The sequence below is a fragment of the Cydia amplana genome, chromosome 15 (genome assembly GCF_948474715.1).
Source record: "Cydia amplana chromosome 15, ilCydAmpl1.1, whole genome shotgun sequence".
In the NCBI taxonomy this organism is placed as follows: domain Eukaryota; kingdom Metazoa; phylum Arthropoda; class Insecta; order Lepidoptera; family Tortricidae; genus Cydia; species Cydia amplana.
The window spans coordinates 2,190,426-2,210,043 of record NC_086083.1 but is presented as its reverse complement, the minus strand read 5'-3'; positions in this window follow the sequence as shown (position 1 = coordinate 2,210,043).

Here is a 19,618-nt window from a genome sequence, read left to right as displayed (position 1 = left end):
TATCCAAATCGACACAAGACAAAGTTGATCACGACATATATACTATAGTGACCATGGTCTAATAAAACATGGTCTTCTCTTCCCAGAGTGTCACATGCCTACGTCACAATAACATTGCCACTTTATTTCAACATAACATGTTACATGGGTACATTATATCTATGGTTAATAAGTTAAAATATTTCTTTATAATTTTATAATTTTCATTTATATGTATTTTATCTTAAATTTTACAATAACACGTCATTTTTAATTATTCGTTAGCAATATCTTTCGATTCACGAAAGAAATTTCAGCCGTTCGGGTAATTCTGTTTACACTACTGGCAACACAGGATAGCGCTGTCATATTTGACAATCCGCCATTTTGTCCCTGACCGTCATCCTTGTCGAACGCGTGTTAATTGTTATTTCCTTCTCGCTCAGTGTCAGCAGTCGCAGTGTTTTCCAAACTTTTCACGTCGTAAGCTTGGTAATTAATGTTTTGTTGCGAAAATGGTTGGCTGTTCTATTCGGAACTGTAAGAGTAGGAGTGAAAAGGGCAGTATAGATTTGTTTTATTTTACTATGTTTCTACATGAATAACTTAAAATTAATGGCGTTAAAATAATTTTCACCGCTGGTTAAAATAATTTTCACCGCTGGTTAAAATTCTCCCACATTTTAAAGTTTGAGAACTTGTAAACAGCATGATGACGTAGGCATGTGACAGTTAGGTCATTCGCGAATCTCGGAAGAGAGTACCAGGCGGAGTATATTATTATACCATGCTAGTGACAGAACGTGGTCGACGGAGCAGTACGTTCACAAAATATTAGAGTAGGTACGTATTCCTCCGCGTGTATAGAAACTTTCAACTTTGACCCTCTAAGGGGTTATTTCGCAAAAATACATTTTTGCTGGAACTGCACAATATTTAAAGAATATATTTTTCAAATTTCAAAGTCCAGGCTTCCATAAATTATTCTATGTATTGTCAATATCTAAGTACCTAACATAACTATTTTATAAACACAGGTATTTTGAAGACATGCTAAATAATAATAATTATCTCACGGGAATATGCTTGTGCGTGGGTCTTCAGAAATTGTTAAGAACGTTCAACTTTTTCGTCTGTTACATATGAACATTAAAAATGTAAATGTTCACCTATATTTTGAAACTGAAAAATAACTTGCCCTTAAACATTGCGACAGTAGTGCATATAAACAGGTCCTAACGCGCCACAGGACTCCCCCTTAATTAAGAGCCAGCCCTTTGGTTACAAGCTCTATGCCTGTAGGCCGGCACTTAGTCAGCATAACTCTAGATTGGATAGGCCTAGACTAGCTTAATGCTAGGATTGCTACATTTGCTACGTATTAAGCTTCCGGGTATACGTTTCAATACAGTAGCTACTATAGTCTTATAATAGCTGAGTAAGCGTATCGTTAACGAAAAGCTACAAATTCAGGGCTCGGAACCGGTTTTTTGTAAAACCCAAAATAGCCCAATATTTATAATTAGGTATTTTATGCACTTTACGTAGGACTGAATCATGTATTTAGGTAACAACTTCGTATTATTATATTGTCCCATTAAACATGAAATAATAAGCATGAAGAACGAAAAAGTACGTAATAATACCGGTATTTTTTGTATGAAGAAAAAACCGGTTCTAAGCCTTGGCTACAATTAAATTTAGACCACCAACATTACTGCAGCAGTATTGCAGCGCGACATACTGCCGACTGCATTGCTGCTGCAAATGTCGTGTCAAAAGTATAAATGTCTCGATAAAGCAAAGCAAAGCAGTCGGCTGCATTACTGCAAAATTTTAACATTTTATGTTTGCTACATATAACGCAAGTAGCTAATCAGAATCAGAATCAGATCATTTATTTGCTTTTCACATATAAATACATGCAAATATAGTTATAAAATATACTCTAGGTATTTACATGCTAAAAATGTTGTGTGTGAACCCGCACTAAAAACTAATCAATGTGTAAACCCTTAACAGGGGCCCATTCTGCTTACAGGTAAGATTTAGATTTAGATATGAATTTGATCTGGATTAGTTATGGATATGATGTCACTGTCAAAAGTAGCTCTGCTAATCTCATCTAGATCAAGTTATTACAATCAGAATATCGCCGCTATACTTACTCAACCTCGTATCTGCAACAATCATTTGATGACAAAAACACCCGTATTCCGAATGAAAGAAAAGCGACATTTCCATCAAATGATTGTTGCAGATATGAGGTTGATTAAGTATAGCGACGATATACCTCCTTAAGTCGAAGCTACAGTAACTTCAACGCACAAACTTAAACAAGTTACGCTAACTCGAAAGAACCATAATGAATACAGAAGTACAATCTTCTTAAAAATAAACAAGTGCGAGTCGGACTCGCCAATGAAGGGTTCCGTATTTAGGGGATTTATGACGTATTAAAAAAAAACCACTTACTAGATCTCGTTCAAACCAATTTTCGGTGGAAGTTTGCATGGTAATGTACATCATATATTTTTTTTAGTTTTATCATTCTCTTATTTTAGAAGTTACAGGGGGGGGACACACATTTTACCACTTTGGAAGTGTCTCTCGCGCAAACTATTCAGTTTAGAAAAAAAATATATTAGAAACCTCAATATCATTTTTGAAGACCTATCCATAGACACCCCACACGTATGGGTTTGATGGAAAAAAAAATTGAGTTCAGTTCTAAGTATGGGGAACCCCCAAAATTTATTGTTTTTTTTTCTATTTTTGTGTGAAAATCTTAATGCGGTTCAGATAATACATCTACTTACCAAATTTCAACAGTATAGTTCTTATAGTTTCGGAAAAAAGTGGCTGTGACATACGGACGGACAGACAGACGGACAGACGGACGGACAGACAGACAGACAGACAGACAGACAGACAGACAGACAGACAAACAGACAGACAGACATGACGAATCCATAAAGGTTCCGTTTTTTGTCATTTGGGTACGGAACCCTAAAAAGTTCGCAGTTTCAAAGAAATCGGAATGGAAAGGATAATGAAGCCAATTTAAATTGGACTTTGAACTTTGGAAAAGTCTACCAAAGGCTATAATTACCCTTTTGTTAATGCCTTTCTTTGTGGTGTAATAAATCATTTGGAGTTATGAAGTGCCTTTGTTTGAGTTTTGTCTGTCAAATTACTTGATAATAATAAGTATCTCAAGTTTCCTGCGGGCGCAGCATGGTTCCATTTTTATCGCCTGTCACTATGCCACTTACATACTTGTTAGAACGTGACAGGCATGGTGACAAGCGATAAAGATGCGACCGTGCTACCGCCGCCGGTCTTATTTATTTATACTTTATTGCACAAAATATATACAACAATGTACAAATGGCGGACTTAATGCCAAATGGCATTCTCTACCAGTCAACCATAGGGCCAAACAGAGATACCTTCAATTGGTGCATAGAGAGAAAATATATTGAGTTAGTTAAAAAAGCAAATTATACTTATAAATTACATAAATAAATAAAATATATATAAACTACCACATATTTATAAAATACATACTATAAATATAATTATGATGGATATTATTCGAACTCTTGCTTTAGCAAATGCTTACGTAACATGTGTATGGTATGTCTTATTGTTAGTAAGTAATTAAAATTATATTAGTGCTTACACGTTCTGTTCTCATCAATCATACAGTAGGTAAACAAAATTAATACCTAATCCATGTCGTATCTAAACGTAATGTTTGACGTACTTATGGGCCCGATTCGGATTTTGTAATAGACATCTATTAGATATTTTTCAGACATCGCCAAGATACGATAACGATATGTTTAAAATCTAACCTGTCAAATTTGACATTTCCGCGATTCTGGACTTAGACATCTAATTCACATCTAATAGATATCTAACACGATCTATCGTAAAAGTGACAATGGTTGCCCGAATTGCGCTGCAAAAGAGAACTAGTTGAAATCTAAACTATAACGTATCTAGAATGGATCTCGTACGTGTCGTCTCTTGTATTCACAAGAGACAAGATATTCATCTTGAAGTTCGAATACGGCAGTATCTTATACTTCGAATCGGGCCGCACGTGTCGTGATTAGCGTTGAATAGGCCCCGCAACGATGTACTACGCCGTAGTATAGTTTGTAGCTTTCTAGTAGAGCCCGAAGGCTTATCCTATTGTCTATTGTTCAGTAAAACCGCACGTGCTACTTACCTGCAAAAAAGGGTCTTCATTATTCTATTTGGCACCTGAGCGCAGGCTAGTCCAACGCTCAAAAAACCAATGTAGGTGCGCTCTCCGATAACGTGTCTTTGTTACGCATCTCGATGACACATTTTAGACTGGTTCTGTAGCGTCCGACTCGCCGGCACTCAGTAACCGAAGTACCGATTTTTTATGCAGGTGGTTGTGGCACGTGGCACGAGCGGTTTTTCTTAACAATAGACAATAGGATTAGCCTTCGGGGTCTATTAGAAAGCTACAAACTATACCTCGTAGCAAGTTAAAACCCTCTACGAACAAAAGTTACTCATTCAATGATATGCTACGGTCGTAGCGCTGCATGACTGTAGGGTTTGCAATCCTAAATGTATGAAATTATCCGGATCTGGATCCGGATCCGCGGATATTCACATACATTTCGGATCCGTCGTGCAAACCCTTGCTGCATCGAAGCCTTTTTACACAACAACGGCCTGATTCAAACTTTAAGATACGTCAAATATTAGGTCTAGATACGATATGGATCGGACATGTAAGCGTCAGATTGACGTTTCTTCAAACAAAAACAACATTTTTGACACTGATATATCCGATTCCATATCGTATCTAGCGACTTCCGTTTCGAGCGCCATCTTGATTAATTCCTGTTTTTTGCTCATTAACCTTTTCTACGCCGTGTCAAACACAAAAGCTGTCACGCTGACGCCACGTCACCGAAGTGTCAAAACTGAAATTGAACTTTATGCATATGCACGTAGGTGTGTGTGTGATATGTGACCGATTAATCGGTCTTTGGCGTTGAACCTACGATGCGGATATATCGGCCATTGGCGTCCAAAAGGTTAATATTGTTTAAAGTGTAATACCGATAGCTTATTATACAGTAAACTAATGTGGTGGTGTGCAGTGAATGGAGAATTCATCTTGAAGCGCGTTAAACCATTTTAGAGTCAACGGCCGATAGTCCACGTGTTTCTTGTAAAGTCTGATATCGCTTTACAAGTGCGAATAAAATCACCGTACACTGTCTTGCACTAACCGTACAATTTTAGTCGTATTACCTTGCTCCTAATACCTTGATAGTGGTGAAATCGTATCTAGACCTAACAATATTTGACGTATCTAAAAGTTCGAATTTTAGAAGGAATTCATTGATAAATTCGCCATGCACTTTTACGGCTGATGGTACATATAAAATTACTAACAAAAATAAAGAAAAATAGATTTTTCCAGCCACAAACTTTTTCTATTTACTCAGTGGAAAAGATTGCTTACGACCACGCAATTCATCATAATCTTAAACATGGCCGACAGAAAAAGTTAAGAACTGACATGACCCCTCACTAATATGTTAAGCATTATATCTGAAATTTGGACACACATGGGCCTTGACAAGGGTTCCATTGGACCGAGTTTCTTTTCAACAAATATTAGAGCAAAGGAGGGGTTAAGCGCTTTCTTAACAAAGATATTCCAGCCTTTTTGGTGAAAGTGGTATACTGTCAAACGGGGAATATTCGTGGGTGGTTTGGGGTTATATGATTACGTGTGTATGACTTCGCTTTTGCGAAAGATCATACTTTGGTTCGTGAAGGAAAAAAGCGTCCTATAATTTCCATATATTTTACTATCTTTCCATTCCGTTACTGCCATGCAAAATCTAGGAAAAATGGTAACGTAATTGGAATAAATATCTTGGGACTTGATCAGGACCGAAAGAGCTCGTGATTCTAAATAGAAATGAAATAGTTTTAGTATTTAAATATAATAGTCCTCATATGCCAATTAATAAATAATAAAATGACATTAAACGAGCAATTCTTGTATATTTATTTATATGTATATATATTTCGGGGATCTCGGAAACGGCTCTAATGATTTCGATGAAATTTGGTATATATGGGGGTTTTCGGGGGCGAAAAATCGAAGCCCTAGCTAGACCTATCTTATCTCTGGGAAAACGCAAATTTTTGAGATTTTATATGTATATGTATTATATAACAAAAAGTACTATTATTATATTAAGTAAATTTATAGGTATAATGGAAAGTAAAATTTATACTTTTTGTATCCACTCTACTACCTCCAATACCTCATTTGATATTGTAAAAATAATAACACCTTGAAGATATTTATCCATTTATTTTCTTGTCTTATTCCAATTCACAATAATCTCGTCTTATGACAACCGTTCGCTAGCAGGACTCAACAACCAAAAGAGAGCTGTCCGCCAAGTGTCTTTCTTTTTATACCCAACCAATAACAGTCTTCAATTTCAAACTACCCTTAACTTTAAAAACTTACTAAGTAGGTATGCTAGGTCTTATTTCAAACTACCCGTAACTTTAAAAACGAATTAAATAGGTATGCTAAATACCAAAAACCCTACACTCGTCCATCCTGACTCCGTGTATGTCCTCATACACGTGCCAGGTGGAAACCCTACACTTGGCCGACAGACTACGTATACTACGTAACAGTGGATACACTAATCGCATAGGATACGAAACAGTTTCAATCAGGCATCAGCAAGTCAAAATCTCAAAAACATCATCTAAATAACATTTCGTATGCCTGCCACACAATTTGGACTAGAATTTACAGTTTCAAGGTTATTAATTCAGTGGTAAATTTTGACTAAAGCATACGAAGGGTTAAAATTGTTACTCTTCTGCCGGAGACATCCTGCTGGAGACGGCTCGCACCGGACTCTGGCGGCGCGAGGCGGGCTCCTGCTGGAGACGGCTCGCACCGGACTCGCACCGGACTCTGGCGGCGCGAGGGGGGCGGCTGCTGGAGACGGCTCGCATCGGACTCAGGCGGCGCGAGGCGGGGGACGCCGGTAGAGGTGCGGCGCTCAACTTGCTAAAAATATCCAACATTGGGTTAATAATCACAACAGTGTACACCTTGACTAGTAATTCAGGGTAACAGATCATTAAGTGCCATTTATTATTCGATTTTCATGAGTAATGATCATCTCTATCTGCAGGTAGATAGTACACGAACCAATTCAATTCTCGTGACTGAAACAACAGAGTACACGAACCAATTCAATTCTCGTGACTGAAGCACTATCAATCTTCCTGCCATATATAATATGAACCAGTTCAAATCTTTTCTAAAATGGTAGTACTTAGCTGTGTCAGCACACGAATCAAATCAAATTCTCGTGGCTTCAACATCATTTTCCATTATCATGTCAAGAAATCTTCAATTATAAACCTCACTCTTGAAACAGGAATATTTCCCGAGAACCTTTCAGTAACTTTAACCCTGACTATAATTTATAAAATATTACTATGATGAATAACAGCGATAATTAAGTAATTATTGTGTACAACTTGACCTATTATGTTCCCATTATCAATGCATTAATCATCTGGTACTAAAAACCTATACCTAATAGCTCCCCTCCCAATGTTTTCAGAGAAGGTCGTATATTCTAGCTTGTTAGGATTTATCCAAGCTGACAAAGTACTTAGTCCATCAATTGCAAGACGCGTTGGGATTAATATGCATATTGTTTTATGAAAGACTTGAACAGTATATTAATTCACTAAACGTCTTTATAGCATACCAAATCCCGCAGTTCGGGAATAAACATAGCACCTAAATAGGCGTGTTTCCGCAGAAAAAGGACCAGTAATATTTTCTCTACACGTTGAATTAAATAAATTATACGTTTCAAATGTTACATGGCAGACATAAACGATAGAACTGCAAAAACCTGATGTTTTACCTATCCGTACCTTCAGACTTGTTCTAGAATACAATCAAAAATGTATACCATGGAATCGCATATTTTGTAACTGAAATATGGTATCATTTAACTACTGGGGTGATTACGACGACGTTGTAATTATGTTTAGGTTGTAAGAAAACTGCCCACGCAATATGTATCACCAATATCCACTCAGAGATTTCTTCAAGGAAATACTTGCGTTAATTGAGATCTACATACTGGAGCTTCGCCTTTTTGTAAACATAAAATATTAAGAATAAATCTTTTAATTACGATTTGCGCACTAGTATAAATATAATTATCAAATTTCAAGTTCGGCAATAAGTAAAAGTATAAAAGTGAATTCTTTACCGCAATACGTGTCTTTAATAACCTCCCAGTTGAAATTAATATCTCTTATTATTAAATTATCTCTTTTAAAAACTGCCTCAATGGTAATCTACTATTATTTGACGAGTTTTTTATAGTTCATGCATTATTTAATATATCAGCTTATCTAGTAATGAGATAATGTTTATTATTGTACATCTATTTTTATCAAGTCTTAATTTAAACATAATAATATAACCAATAAGAGGCCATCATTCCTCCTCGATCTCGGTTTAATTGTGGTGAGTTCTACAGGTTCAACCATGCACTCTTCATTATCGCTTATATTAAAATCATCATATTAAAATAATTTCAATGTAATGCTGCAACATTAACTGCAGTAACCTATGAATTAAAAATATGATTCAATAATTCAATAATTCAATAATTCAACGATTCTACAATTCAATAATTCAACGATTCTACAATTCAATAATTCAACGATTTCAATAATTCAACGATTCTACAATTCAATAATTCAACGATTCTACAATTCAATAATTCAACGATTCTACAATTCATTAATTCAACGATTCTACAATTCATTAATTCAACGATTCTACAATTCATTAATTCAACGATTCTACAATTCAATAATTCAACGATTCTACAATTCAATAATTCAACGATTCTACAATTCAATAATTCAACGATTCTACAATTCAATAATTCAACGATTCTACAATTCAATAATTCAACGATTCTACAATTCAATCAACCAACGATTCTACAATTCAATCAACCAACGATTCTACAATTCAATCAACCAACGATTCTTCTACAATTCAATCAACCAACGATTCTACAATTCAATCAACCAACGATTCTACAATTCAATCAACCAACGATTCTACAATTCAATCAACCAACGATTCTACAATTCAATCAACCAACGATTCTACAATTCAATCGACCAACGATTCTACAATTCAATCAACCAATGATTCTACAATTCAATCAACCAACGATTCTACAATTCAATCAACCAACGATTCTACAATTCAATCAACCAATGATTCTACAATTCAATCAACCAATGACTCTACAATTCAATCAACCAATGACTCTACAATTCAATCAACCAATGACTCTATAATTAAATCAACCAATGACTATAATTCAAGCCCAATAACTATAATTCAAGCCCAATGACTATAATTCAAGCCCAATGACTATAAATTATGACTATAATTCAATCAACCAATGACTCGATCATTCAATAAACCAAACGACTCGATCATTCAATAAACCAAACGACTCGATCATTCAATAAACCAAACGACTCGATCATTCAATAAACCAAACGACTCGATCATTCAATAAACCAAACGACTCGATCATTCAATAAACCAAACGACTCGATCATTCAATAAACCAAACGACTCGATCATTCAATAAACCAAACGACTCGATCATTCAATAAACCAAACGACTCGATCATTCAATAAACCAAACGACTCGATCATTCAATAAACCAAACGACTCGATCATTCAATAAACCAAACGACTCGATCATTCAATAAACCAAACGACTCTAATTCAATAAACCAAACGACTCTAATTCAATAAACCAAACGACTATAATTCAATAAACCAAATGACTCTATAATTCAATAAACCAAATGACTCTATTATTCAATAAACCAAATGACTATAATTCAATAAACCAAATGACTCTATAATTCAATAAACCAAATGACTCTATAATTCAATAAACCAAATGACTCTATAATTCAATAAACCAAATGACTCTATAATTCAATAAACCAAATGACTCTATAATTCAATAAACCAAATGACTCTATAATTCAATAAACCAAATGACTCTATAATTCAATAAACCAAATGACTCTATAATTCAATAAACCAAATGACTCTATAATTCAATAAACCAAATGACTCTATAATTCAATAAACCAAATGACTCTATAATTCAATAAACCAAATGACTCTATAATTCAATAAACCAAATGACTCTATAATTCAATAAACCAAATGACTCTATAATTCAATAAACCAAATGACTCTATAATTCAATAAACCAAATGACTCTATAATTCAATAAACCAAATGACTCTATAATTCAATAAACCAAATGACTCTATAATTCAATAAACCAAATGACTCTATAATTCAATAAACCAAATGACTCTATAATTCAATAAACCAAATGACTCTATAATTCAATAAACCAAATGACTCTATAATTCAATAAACCAAATGACTCTATAATTCAATAAACCAAATGACTCTATAATTCAATAAACCAAATGACTATAATTCAATAAACCAAATGACTCTATAATTCAATAAACCAAATGACTCTATAATTCAATAAACCAAATGACTCTATAATTCAATAAACCAAATGACTCTATAATTCAATAAACCAAATGACTCTATAATTCAATAAACCAAATGACTCTATAATTCAATAAACCAAATGACTCTATAATTCAATAAACCAAATGACTCTATAATTCAATAAACCAAATGACTCTATAATTCAATAAACCAAATGACTCTATAATTCAATAAACCAAATGACTCTATAATTCAATAAACCAAATGACTCTATAATTCAATAAACCAAATGACTCTATAATTCAATAAACCAAATGACTCTATAATTCAATAAACCAAATGACTCTATAATTCAATAAACCAAATGACTCTATAATTCAATAAACCAAATGACTCTATAATTCAATAAACCAAATGACTCTATAATTCAATAAACCAAATGACTCTATAATTCAATAAACCAAATGACTATAATTCAATAAACCAAATGACTCTATAATTCAATAAACCAAATGACTCTATAATTCAATAAACCAAATGACTCTATAATTCAATAAACCAAATGACTCTATAATTCTATAAACCAAATGACTCTATAATTCAATAAACCAAATGACTCTATAATTCAATAAACCAAATGACTATAATTCAATAAACCAAATGACTATAATTCAATAAACCAAATGACTATAATTCAATAAACCAAATGACTATAATTCAAGAAACCAAATGACTATCAATACTAGATACTCGATACTAGATACTAGATACTAGATACTAGATACTAGATACTCGATACTCGATACTCGATACTAGATACTCGATACTAGATACTCGATACTAGATACTCGATACTAGATACTCGATACTAGATACTCGATACTAGATACTCGATACTAGATACTCGATACTAGATACTCGATACTAGATACTCGATACTAGATACTAGATACTCGATACTAGATACTCGATACTAGATACTCGATACTAGATACTCGATACTAGATACTCGATACTCGATACTAGATACTCGATACTAGATACTCGATACTCGATACTAGATACTCGATACTAGATACTCGATACTAGATACTCGATACTCGATACTCGATACTCGATACTCGATACTCGATCAATAAATAAACAAAGCAACAAATCAATCAATTCACAGAAAATGTGCCGTTAATGAGCTAATTATTGTCCAATTTTGTTTATAAACAGATGGCATTATAAATGTGGAGCTTCCTTGCAGTTCAAATAGAAATCACAAAAGTTGGTCAAAGGCCTGACCGGCTGAGAACCACTCATAGATCGTATCTATTATTTCGTAAGATAAGATATATACGCGTTATTATATCGCATTGACATATTTAGGCAAAAATTTCTCATAATTGGTACACAAGTAATAGTTTCTATCGGTTCATCAAATTTATTTTTCTCAACTTATCCTCTGGCAATATATTCATCTTATACTTATGTTATATGTGCTAGATGTCGATGAACGAGATGAAGTCAAGCAATTCACGGTATCTAACACACATTACCATATCAATTCATTCATAATATAATAGTAAAAGTAGGTGTACATGACCTGATGTCCAGTGGCGCGTGCCTCTCGCTAAGGCTGTCGAAGCGGGGTTACTCCTGACTTTCACAACAGGACTCTGCTTCGGTCTGGATTCCTTTTTCACTGCCGCTGTTATTCCAGCTACATTCCCTTTCGCGAAGACCGAGGCTTCTGGTGTTCGCAAGCGCCGTTGATCATCATGAGTCATCGTCAGCCATATTCTCCAACAACTCGGCATGAAACGTAAAAGTATCCGGTGTTACATATACCTATATACTATATCATAATACCTTATAAACTATAAAGGAATTATATGACAAAATAATGTTTAATCTATGCGTCGTAGCAAAAAAAATGACTGAAAATTCAATGCCCCGTTTGCATAGTAAGCCATCTACTTATATTCCACAAATTTTAACATTAAGGATCAAAATCAAAACTCAAAATCTTCAATTAAATTGCGAGACCTGGTTATAAATCATAAATATCAATTTATCTCTGAAACTATGCGCCGTAGTGAAGAAATAATGAAAATTAAGGCACCCTTGAATACTCCAGCCAACACATATCAAGACCCACGTGTTGACATATTCTGCCTAATTCCCACATGTGTGTGGGTAAGTAAGTAGCAAAGAAGTTAATAACTACAGTCACGTATCTATTTATTAAGAAGAACACGTGTACTTGATTTTGTTAACTGAACATTATTATGCCTAGCTGTCGGTGGCATGGTGGTTAAATACTTTGAATTCTCGACAAACTGACGCATATATTCTTATGATTACACATTGATATTATGTCCATTTAATTACATTTATGGGTCAAACTAACCTAAGTTTAACTGATATGCAATTAGATAGCCTATAATCATAATCATCATAATATTATTAATAAATGATGCAGGTACTCATTTAAATTAAATAAAAATGTTACCAGTACCATATTTCTTACGTAATCCATTAGAATTTCGTATAGTTAATTAATTATCTCCAAGCTCAGAATAAGGGTCATGTTATCAGTTATCTCACTAAATCAATAAGTAATAGCAGTAGGCGTGTACTTACGTTCTGCACACTTCTGAAGTGTAAAAATAATAACACCTTGAAGATATTTATCCATTTATTTTCTTGTCTTATTCCAATTCACAATAATCTCGTCTTATGACAACCGTTCGCTAGCAGGACTCAACAACCAAAAGAGAGCTGTCCGCCAAGTGTCTTTCTTTTTATACCCAACCAATAACAGTCTTCAATTTCAAACTACCCTTAACTTTAAAAACTTACTAAGTAGGTATGCTAGGTCTTATTTCAAACTACCCGTAACTTTAAAAACGAATTAAATAGGTATGCTAAATACCAAAAACCCTACAATATCTTATTATTTATAAACACGCTACAAGTATAGACTGTGCTACAAGCCTCAATTAGCTACTAATCGTTTGTATTACTCTGTCATTATGACGTATGTGTCTGTAAAAAATGGGATAAAACATACATTAATTAATTGAGACGTATAAAGTTTTACGCCATAAAATTTAATGTCCAGATTATAACGTATAATAATGAAAATGTAGCAAAAATACCAAGCCGTTTTCTTCTTCGTCCTTAGACATGTTTATAATTATTGTTATTGATTGATAAAATAATCATATTTATTATTTCTCATTGTTCATTTGTAATTCACAGATTCATCTTTCCCCAAAAACATTCTCAATGGTATTTTGTCATCTTTGGAACTTAATTATCTCTTTCTTATCTTAGCTTAAAGTGGAATCAATCAAAAGTTCCAAACCCGATACATTTTTGTGATCGATGGCTGTTCGGAATCGAGTTTCGGGAAGTAATTTCCATCATAAAAGTATACGCCCCATAATAATGGATTCATAAAGAGTATCTCTTGGGCATTATTAAGGTGACAGTCCATTTCCAACCGCAGCTGCACTCCTGTCCATTTTACTATGGAAATTGACAGTAACAGCGACGCGTTCAGTACCAGTAGTGCAGCTGCGGTCAGAAATGGAATGTTACCCTTAACGTTATATTGCCGACTAGCATTCAAAAGTTTGATCAGATACCGCACTGTACTTAAAGAAAATTGCATGCAAGTTCTTGCTACTTATAGTCGCTCGCTCGCTTTTGAAGTCTTAGATGCACTTTGATCATCTGGGGCCCGTTTCTCTAAAACTTGTAACTTATAATACAAGCGGATGTCACTTTTAGACAGCTTTTGTTAGAAAGGGACTTCAACTTGTATTACAAGTTACAAGCTTTTGAGAGAAGGGCCCCTGTTGTCGATTTAAAACGCGTATATTTTTCACAGAACGCGTAACGCGTGATTAGTACATGTAACTCAAGAAAGACAAAACCTTACAGCGTAAATTGATAGCACGTATCAATCATTCAGATCGAATTTATAGTGACGGCCAAAGTAGCTAAATATATCAGAATACATCTTTATTTCTATGGTAACACAATTATATATAGTGGTACTACTAAACTAAATTAAAAAGTAGCTTAAATCTAAAATAGGCCCTTGGCGCATTGTACCAAAACTAAAATCAAAATATATTATTATATGAACACTTAATTCCCGAGTAAGCCTGCCAAAGGTTTAAAGTACCGTAAAACGAGGTGACTTTAGGAAATTTTGGGGATACTTTGATAGTTTTAAAACTGCCACTAAATTATCATTATTCATTATTTTCTCGAACTGTTCGTGTAACAAGTTAGATTATTATACATACTTGTTTACCTACTACTAAAAAATCCGAATAAAAATATGTAACGGCTGAAAAACTGAAATATCGAAGTCGCCCCTGCATTTGAAAGTCACCCCGGTTTACGGTATTAACGTGTTAATGTCTCAAAGTGATAAACTTATTACATAAGTTGAAACAGGGCCCGATTCGGATTTTGTAATAGACATCTATTAGATATCATTTAGACATCGCTAAGATACGATAACGATATGTTTAAGATCTAACCTGTCAAATTTGACATTTCCGCGATTCTGGAGATACTCTCGAACGATTTCCACAAGATATTACTTAGAGATCTAATTCACATCTAATAGATATCTAACACGATCTATAGTAGAAGTGACATTGGTTGCCCGAATTGCGCTGCAAAAGAGAACTAGTTGAAATCTAAACTATAACGCATCTAGAATGGATCTAGTATATGTCGTCTCTTGTGAATATCTTGAAGTTCCAATACGGCAGACAGGCTTACTTAAGGATTTAAGTTTTGGCGGTGTCTCAAGCGAAAGTATTTCGAAGAATAACAAATCATTTAAGCAACATTATTATATTTACAGTACATATGGGGCTACTTTTCCGCACTAGTGCGTAAAATAGCACTTTTCGTGCATATGTTGAAACTTGAAAGTGCCATATGTACTGTAAAACGTTGTTCGATACACGTGCGAATAGGTAATTCGCAACTCGTGTCTATTTAAAACACTCCCTTCGGTCGTGTTTTAATTTATCGTCACTCGTTGCGAATTTCCTCTTTTTCGCACTTGTATCGAAAATAACTATTTCGTTTTTATATTGAAGAGAAAAAATATAAAATAATTATTATTTTTAAAATCAACGATTATTGTAAGTAGGTAAGTAGGCTTTTTTTTGCATATAGCGTAGGGCTTACTATTTTTATATAGTTATTAGTTTATAAGGGCTTAATAATATCTATCTAATACCTTTAAACGAGCAATTCTTGTTTATTTATATATATATTTCGGAGATCTCGGAAACGGCTCTAACGATTTCGATGAAATTTGCTATATGGAGGTTTTCGGGGGCGAAAAATCGATCTAGTAATACTTAAGTTTGCTATTGTGACACAACCTAAGTAAAACTTTAACCTTTAAGGTTTTATTAGTTAGTTAAACACTGGCCTAATATTATGTTTTGTCCTAGTCCTGGGGGCCGATTTTTGAATTTCGATCAGTCGATTTCGTCACTCGAAAATCGGAGGAAAACGGCGAAATGCTGATTTTTGAAATACGACCGATAGAAATTGGGAATCTAGTGGTATTGACCACTCGTTTTCAATTCTATTAGTAGAATTTACATGGCTAGTAGTGGAGATATTTACTGAACGAAATACACGAAATCGAGCGGTCGAATTTCAAAAACCGGCCCCCAGATCTTATTCATCTACTTTCTTGTTTTTAATACCCAAACTTATTTTATACCTCAAATAAACCTGTCTACCCTAAAGACATGTGTAACCTCAACCCTTAACCTCAAATCTATCCAAACACATTTATCCACGCTCCATACTTGAACGCTACATGTAAATATAAAATGTAGGATAATATGTTCTCTTTGATGAACGAGAGCGAGTGAGTTGACTTTCATACACACCACATTAACATGGAGCGGTATAAAAATTTACAATAATTATAGGTCTTTTTAGGGTTCCGTAGGCAAATGGCCAAAAACGGAACCCTTATAGATTCGTCATGTCTGTCTGTCTGTCCGTCTGTCTGTCCGTCTGTCTGTCCGTCCGTATGTCACAGCCACTTTTCTCCGAAACTATAAGAACTATACTGTTGAAACTTGGTAAGTAGATGTATTCTGTGAACCGCATTAAAATTTTCACACAAAAATAGAAAAAAAAACAATTAATTTTTGGGGTTCCCCATACTTCGAACTGAAACTCAAATTTTTTTTTTCATCAAACCCATACGTGTGGGGTATCTATGGATAGGTCTTCAAAAATGATATTGAGGTTCCTAATATCATTTTTTTCTAAACTGAATAGTTTGCGCGAGAGACACTTCCAAAGTGGTAAAATGTGTGTCCCCCCCCCCCCCCCCCTAACTTCTACAATAAGAGAATGATAAAACTAAAAAAAATATATGATGTACATGTAAACTTCCACCGAAAATTGGTTTGAACGAGATCTAGCAAGTAGTTTTTTTTTAATACGTCATAAATCGCCTAAATACGGAACCCTTCGTGGGCGAGTCCGACTCGCACTTGGCCGCTTTTTTAACCTTTTAACCGCCATAAAACACGTCATCGAGCGTGCTCGTGTCGCTGGGGGGTACGAAGTTACACGAAGTTTTGGCTTATTTATCAGACAGCGGCGAAATGAGCCCGATTTTGTATGTCTTATATATCAGTCTATGGCGGTTAAAAGGTCAAACGAAATGACTAATAGCGGCCTGATGGTTAATATGAATACAGTAGTAGTGAAACACTTTCTTGTACAAAACAGGAACAAAACAGGAAAAATAACATTCGTCATTAGTACAAAGGCGAACTTATCCCTTTAAGGGATCTCTTCCAGTTAACTTTTGAGCAATTGGAGACGGAATACAGCTATCTTAATTTTCATGGCAACTACGTGTTATTATATTGTTTCTTATTCAAAAAGAATTGTAATTACAGCGTTCGCCAATACATTACAATCTTAATACTAACCAACATAGCAACTGCTGAGATAGCTGCTTCTTAGAAAGCGGGAAAAGTAATCAGTAATCAGTAATCAGTGTGTTTATTGCTATATAAGTACGCGTGCCTGGGTGGTTATTTGTTTGTTCCGCTCACGGTGGAGACCACTGGGTGTTGGTGCTCGGAGGCGCGGTCCTTCTTTAGGGAGCTCGGGACACAGAATAAATAATAGTACTAAGTACAGAAGACTCACTCTCTAACAAAACGCGTCTGTTACGGTCAGCACAGATATGGCCGCTAGGTGGCGACAGCGCCACGCGCGGCTTATGGCTTTCCCCAAAATTGGGGCCGAACGGATGTACTTTTAGCTACCTGTAGCAAAGCGACGAAATCGCGGAGTGAGACACGCCTGCTCGGGAGTCGCTTGCGAGAGAGGGGACTTGATCCCCGCTGCGGGTCATTCCTGGTGCAAAGGTTATCTATTGCGATTCAACGCGGAAACGCAGCGAGCGTGTTGGGAACTTTTGCGCCTGGAATGACTCGGGGTAGGTTATTATTATTTATTTATTTTTTAATTTAATTCAGGTTATTTGATTAGTTACCTATTATTAGTACCTAGCTATTAGTTTTATGTTAAGTGACTTGTGTTAAATGTAGTAGTTTTTAAGGTTTTTATTATTGTATTTGTTGACATGTTTGGGCTATGACTGTGATTAAATTGTGTACCTACGTGTGGACGCTAAAACCAATATTAGGTACTTAACCTAATTCGTAAAATCGAACGCACTAATGTCGGTTTATTGAGCCTACGACTCTCCCTCACTTGTTATGCGATTGGAACCAACCCCCAGGTGTGACATGGGTTCCACTTGACGCCTACAAAATGGGATAATTGTGATGCAAATCCGAACTTTTCAAACGATCTCAAATCAACCTTAAAAACCAACACTTAAGGTTCTTGTTCCAATGGTTCCCAGTAAAATTGTCGTGCATTTGATGTGTTGTTAAGGCAAGTGAAATGATGTAGACATGAATGTGAATTTGGTATTAAAAGTACGTGTAGAATATGATTTGGGCTATAAAGTTTTAACGGTTTTTGTGTGGCCTATTTTGTTAGAAATTTTATCGTTTTGAAAACTTTTACGATGTAAATTGACTTATAGGTGTAGTTATATAAAGTGTAGGACGAGCCGGCCTAGCCAAGGTGACAATCGCTATCGCTTCGACAACGAGACGCTTATTTTATGTCTCTCTATCACTCTTCCCTATTAGTGCGACAGTGGCAGTTGCGTTTCGATCGCTACGGAGCGTAAGCGATTGGCTTGTTGGCTACGCGGCCAGATACTCTTTAAATATTCTAGCTTTTGTTAACTTTTTTATGGTTATGGTTTTTATGGTCAAACATCGAAAACATAAAAAAAAAATAATTGATCGGATCGGATTGGGTCATAAAAAAGATAGTTTATTCAAGTAGGCATAATTACAATGCGCTTATGAACGTCAAATAAAGCTAGGTAGACCTGTAGCCCGGGCGTAAGAATACGGCTACGGCATCCCCTGCCTGTCGTAAAAGGCGACTAAAAGGGGTCCTTGGGGTCGGAAACGGTCGCAGCTAGGGACTGCGACTGCAAAAAGAGGGGACCCATAAAGGGGCACAGCGCTAGGACGGCACTGGCGGGTTCATTGGAGATCCCAGAGCCGTCCGAAATGCGCCGAGGAGGACAACTGGGAGGTTTTTAGTCGGTGAAAGTCCGACATAACCTCCGCCCTGTCCCTGCGGTGCGGAGGTATCCATAACGGATTTTCCTCCCAATAAAAAAAAAAAAAAAAAGGAAGACCGGCTCCAACCCTACACCTCTGCCCCGAGAAGATTTAAGTCCCCCCTCAATTGGAGGAGGGTATCCCAATATGGGACCGGCTGTGGTGTGGGACGTAAAGACAAACACTATCTCTGGAGTATAGGTTTATTCTGCTCTATGATACTTATGCTAGGGTATATAT